Source organism: Rhagoletis pomonella, unplaced genomic scaffold (assembly GCF_013731165.1).
Source record: "Rhagoletis pomonella isolate Grant_MI unplaced genomic scaffold, Rhpom_1.0 Rhpom_scaffold_00008, whole genome shotgun sequence".
In the NCBI taxonomy this organism is placed as follows: Eukaryota; Metazoa; Arthropoda; class Insecta; order Diptera; family Tephritidae; genus Rhagoletis; species Rhagoletis pomonella.
In genome coordinates, this window is record NW_023458562.1 from 34,725,740 (window position 1) to 34,731,739 (window position 6,000).

The following is a 6,000-nucleotide window of genomic DNA, read 5'->3' on the forward strand; positions in this document are numbered from 1 at the left end:
TTTTGAGTGAACCGTTCAGTTGTAGTGCGTTCACCATAGGGAACTAGTTCTTTAGTTCATAATATAATTTTTGTCTGACATTTATTATGCATTTTTTGCATACAAAAAATTGTCAATCATACTTTGTATGGAAGAAAAATGGTGAAACAATTGCCAAAAATCAACGTGATTTTTTAGCAACTTAGAACTTATACTTTATTACACTATAATTGAATGGGCTATAAAACTGCATACTCAAAGAAATCCTGCAAAATAAAGTTGAAAATTCAAATGCATGTTTTTGCAAAATTTTTATAATTTTTTGAAATTTATACGGTTGTTGTTAGTTAATGAGCTGTATTTTTATAAAAAAAAAAATAGTATTGTATATTTTTCGAGCTCAAGGCCACATGAAAATCGAAAAAAAAAAAAAATATATTGAATACACAAGAGAAAATTGACAAAATTTGTTAAAATGTCGCGTCTCTATTTACCGCCACCACTGTATGTAAACACTTACATATTCAGCCTTATCGCACGAAATCTTTTATCTGCCCGTTGTGAATACACGGAAACGCAAAGTAAACTGGTTCGGGGAAAATTAAGCTCATCATAAGGCCGAATGCTGTGCAAAAACATGAAATTAGAAAGCTTGTTTGATTTTAAAAGCGTTCTACGCTTTTTTAATATTTGCCTGCCACCCGAAAAAATCGTTCGCAAGGAACTGAAGTAGAAACAATGCAAAAGCGTTTTAAAACGTATCTCTAAAGATGGGGACACAAGTCATACGTTCGTGTCAATAATATGCATTTGGGTTGCAATTAAAAATGACAAGTAGTAGCACTGAAAAATTTAGTTCAATAAAAAACCGAACTAGTGAACTAGTTCAGTTAGATAAACTAGTTTAGTAGTTCATTTAGTTCAAGAACTACCCAAGCCTAGTATAAGGAATAACAATTGTATAAATTCCACACACTACCGAAGAATATAAAACGAAACCCGTAGCGGAACTTTTTTTCCCTTTTAAGATGATTTCTCATACTACGCTTATGCGGCAGAATTCATGAATTCTGCATTTCATGAATTCAAAAATGGTTCCGTTTATGCATAATTCGCGAATTCATGAAATGGCAGCGTACTAGCGAGAAACTAAACAGTAGGGTTGTGGTATTAGTATTTTTAGAAGAAACTAAACAAGTCTAGTACATGATATACATATTTGTTGAAAATATGTACATAGAAAGAATGCAATTTTACTTAGATATACAACGAATAATGGCATATGTATGTACTTAAGTTAATTGAATTTCTCACCCCTACCCAAAACTGAAAATTAATCTATATGTATATATGTACTTATGTTGCGTTAGCATTATTAACAAACCCATCAAAACATAAATAATTGAGAAGCATTAAAGTAATACCCATCCAAAAACTCCATGTACTCATCTAAGGGCCAGTTTTTCAGTTTAAACTTAGTTTAAGTAAACTGACTTTAAATTGAACAGCTGGCTGACATTTGATGGGCTGATCTTAATTTAATTAAACCAGCCGGATCGGGCGTTTCAACTGAGTTTAAACCACGGCAGTGCACTGAAAAACTGGCTCTAAGTATTCTTCGTTTTCGAAGCGAACCCCAAATGGAGGCTGCAAGAAAAATGCATTTCTTTTATATGTTTTGACCAACTCACGTTTTCATTACCTTTCATTTCGAGGCACTACACTTTTGGAGAGTATGGTTTTGTTCTGGATAATGATAATATCCGCCGTAACAAAATGTTGAGAACAAACATACCGATATTTTACACTATTGAGAGAAATAGAGACTGCGCCCATCGCGGTACCGCTAATCCGCTCTTTGTGAATTTGAAGGAATCAGCTGTGTGCCTGACGACATTTTGGTGCAATTGTTGATTGAGGAAAACCAAATAACTATTTAACTGGATACGGGTTAGTTAATTGCCTAATGATTTCGGGCTATTGTGTCCGAATGGGTGATCCGATCCAAAAAATTTTACACACTTGTAGTCAAGGGTCTACAATTTATTGTAAAACCTAATTTTGTAATTTGCGGTCACTAATTTATTAATAAATTCGGTCTGAAAAATGCACTTTTTTGTGAATCTCGGAGTGAGTTCTACGCAAATATACTGTGGATGGCGTAGCCGGAGTTATATGCATAATAAATGTTGAATAGCTTTGACAACAGAAAGGTGTTCTGCACAAAAATACTGTTCATCGAGTTTACATATTAGACCATTTTCCAATGGTTCCCCAAGGGTATGTGGAAGGTTTCGAGGGATCTAGTGTGACTTATTACAAAGTTTGAACTGTGCTCTTCGTAGTGGGTTAGATATCCAGACCCGCGCCCCCTACCCCTCTTCTCATTCTTCCGCATTGTTTACATATGCCTATGCGCTTTGGCATTTCTCTCTCGCAATTGCATCAAGATGACGTCACGCAAAACTTACGCTGGAATATCCTCTCTCATGGGCGCGATCTTGTATTCTATCATTCTTGGATATTTTTAGAAGTATTTTCTTACTCACGCCGCAGGCTTCAAGCCATAATAAGTTTATCTCACAAAAGGAAGCGCTGGAAATTTTAAGAGTTTTTTACCAACTTCCCTGCAGTGATATTTTGTACTATTTTTGCAGCCTCCAAATGCTCAACTAATTTTTCTTTTTATTATATTAAAAAAATCGTTTATTTCTTGCTCTGTCGATCAAATCCTTTTTAGAAAAAAAAAATTATTATAATTTTCAATCTGGTAGCTAGATTTTGATCATGGTGGAATTATACAAGGTGTTGTACGTAGTGACAGCTCATGTCGACAGCTCCCTTACAAAAGGTTGTAATATGGAAGCACGAGAGAAACGGGAAGAAAAAAAGCCCGCTTTGCGAAGTAGTTCGAAATTTGGTACTATTTTTCATATAAAATTTTGCATATAAATAGTTACAAACGGTATATTATGATAAGCTAAATTCGCGAAAGTAGTATATATAACGTAGTACTTATGCAATAAATGGTAATTTAGTTTATTAAACACAATGTCCTATAATTATAGTCAAACTTCCAAAACCAAAAAATTAGTGGTGACCCCGAGTCGTTACATGACGGAATCGACAAAAGGGCGCATCGACGGATGGGGAGAATATTTCATCGAACAAAATGCCAACTAAAGATGTGGAGCTTGCATCGCAATGCAAGCTGCGACCGTTCTGAACTGAGATGCCAGACAAATGGTTTCTACAAATTGAGGCCACCTTTCAGTCGTACAAGACCACATCTTATGTCGGTAAATATAATCTGGTCCTCTCAGCAATTAGCAGCGATGCTTTAAAGGAAGCTGCGGATGTTTTAAAAACCTTACCAACTCAAGACCGATATATTAACCTCAAAAGTCAACTACTGTCACGTTTTACTGATTCAGCCGACCCACATAGGGTATTTGGCTGATTTAGGCATATTTTTATCGCTACAAACATCAAATATAGTTTTAGTTATCGAATAAAACATTCACTATAACTACCCTGTTACTAATAGAAAATTCAATCGTAGTGAAATCTTATTTATTGTCAATATTATTGTGGCTTATTAACATTTGTTTCCATATTGTTATTGAGCTTTGTAGCACTATTATGTTTTTAGGGAAAAGGGAAAAAGCAACAAAGTCTTAGCGGTAGAAGTTACCAAAAAAACAGTTATATCGTTGGAAAAGCAGGGCCAGTGGCAGTGAACCACAGACGGGATTGCAGCAGCAAAAATCACTGGGGAATAGATGCATAGTTAAATACGTAGTTCTTGTTTAAATCTTCCATCTAAACTTACCAAGAAAACAGTTATATCGTTGAAAAAGCAAGGCCAGTGGCAGTGAACCACAGACGGAATTGCAGCGGAAGGAAGCACCGACCAAAATAACTACAAATCTCTCTACTCTAAACCGATGTTTTTTTGCCGAATTAATGTTGAAATTTCTAATTTAATTTTCAGTTGCCAACGATAAGAATAGAGTAAATGTCAAAGAATTGTTCAGTGATTGCAAATCAGTTTTGGAATAGGGAATGAGGTAGTTTAGTACTTTTTTAAAGGCGATAAAATGTAGTTTTTTCAAGAGGGAAACACCGATATAGCTAAGGGAGCCAAGATGGCGGATTAGAGCGAGAACGCTGTCAATATCCAACACCTTGTATTATTCCACCATGGATTTTGATAAAATGTAATAATCCCAGCAAAAGTCAAATGGCTTACATGGCTGCTAATGTCATTAAGTGAAACTACCTTCTTAAGGCAGCAGCAGAAGTTCTCGGCAAATGCGACGAATAAACTTTTTCGCATTATGGCTACACTTCCAGCTAGTAACGTTACTTCAGAAAGAAGTTTTTCAACCCTTCGCCGGTTGAAAACATGGTTCCGTAGTACCATGAATAAAGAAGGACTGATAGGTCTGAAGGCAATATAGAGAGATTCGCACAAGGAAAGCGCAAAATAGAGTTTGCAATTTAAATTATTATAATAAAAATTCTAAATAGTTAATAAGTTACTTAATTACATCCTTCATTTCACAAACATTGTAAGCAAAAAATAAGTATTTATATACATACATATGTATATACATTAGACTGCATCACTTCCCATACAAAAAAAAAAAATCGGTACCATTTTTCCATTGGAATTATAAAATCTATTATATTTTAAGACGTCCACCAAAATATTTCGGAAAAATATTAAGATTTACGTGAGCTGGACCGATTTGAAAATACCTCTAAAAATGGAGTTTTTTATGAATAAAAATAGTTTCTTAAAGTTTTTTTTTTTAAATCCCCTCAAATGACAAAACGGTTTAAGCTAAAAAATTTGCAAAAACATTTAAAAAAAATTCAAAAAAAAAAAAAATTAACGGAATCGTAATGATGAGATTTTTGATGCTGTTTTTTTAAATTTTTCTAAGATTGGTATAAGAAAAACTTTAATAACTGAACCTTAACTCTTCCGTTTTAGACTTGTGAGGTATCATTGGAAAGGTATTTTCGCACCCTTTTTATTTCTTTGCTACGTCATTAAAAGTTGAATTAAGATGTGTTGGTATTTGAAAAAAATAAAAATTGGGACACGAATGACATTTTTTGACAGAAATAAAAACAGTGTGAAAATACTTTCTACTGAGATCCCATAAGACTAAATCAGAATAGTTTTGGCCCAGTTATTCAAGTTTTTCGTAAATCAATCTTTGAAAAAAGTAAAAAAAAAACAGCATCAAAAATCTCATTCTTACGATTCCGTTGAGAAGATTTTTAAATATTTTTATGCAGATTTATTAAGCTTAATCTGTTTTGTCATCTGAGGGGACTTTTTTCAAAAAGTTCTTTAAGAAACTATTTTTATTCATAAAAAACTCCATTTATGGAGGGATTTTCAAAACGGTCCAGCTCACTTAAATCTTAATATTTTTCCGAAATATTTTGGTGGACGTCCTAAAATATAATAAGTTTTGTAATCCCGGCGGAAAAACCGCAACTTTTTTTGGTGATGCAGTCTAATATACATATATACACTTAGGTTTCTTTTTATGCTGTACATGCGTTCCTCAGAAAGCCGCATAAAAAAAAATTTGCATAAAAAGGTTCTTTACTTTCATACAAAAACAGGGGATGCGTTCCAGCATTTTCAAAAACAGCATAAATTAAGATACTCCATGTGAAAAATTCTTAAAATTCGCATAAAAAATACAGTGAGGAGTTATTAAGAAAAAAAAACAATTTATTTCTTCACTTCAACACTTATTATTCCACGTAAAACTGAACATTAATAAAATAAATAAAATTTTATCTGTATTTTGAACAAAGATAAATAAAAATACTACAATAAGTACATGAATTATGTAAGAATACAAAGACAAATTATTTATAAGCATTGCCTCTTACACACTGTAAGTAATAAAAACTCTGAAAAAAACAAAATCGCTACTGCGAAATAATGGTTTGAAAAACCGCATAAATTCAAATCCGCATAAAAAAAAA

At 33.2% G+C, this 6,000-nt stretch overlaps 1 protein-coding gene and 1 long non-coding RNA gene across 5 annotated transcripts in view; both read right to left on the reverse strand.

Annotated features, from left to right (window-relative positions):
• Positions 1–6,000, reverse strand: part of LOC118744692 (calpain-A) — a 28,643-nt gene that overhangs the window by 20,134 nt on the left and 2,509 nt on the right. The gene's annotated exons all lie outside the window — the stretch shown is intronic.
• Positions 3,293–4,179, reverse strand: LOC118744706. The gene is made up of 2 exons (XR_004993579.1): positions 3,812–4,179; positions 3,293–3,750 (listed from the first exon to the last, which is right to left on the reverse strand). It is a non-coding gene; the product is annotated as an uncharacterized LOC118744706 (long non-coding RNA).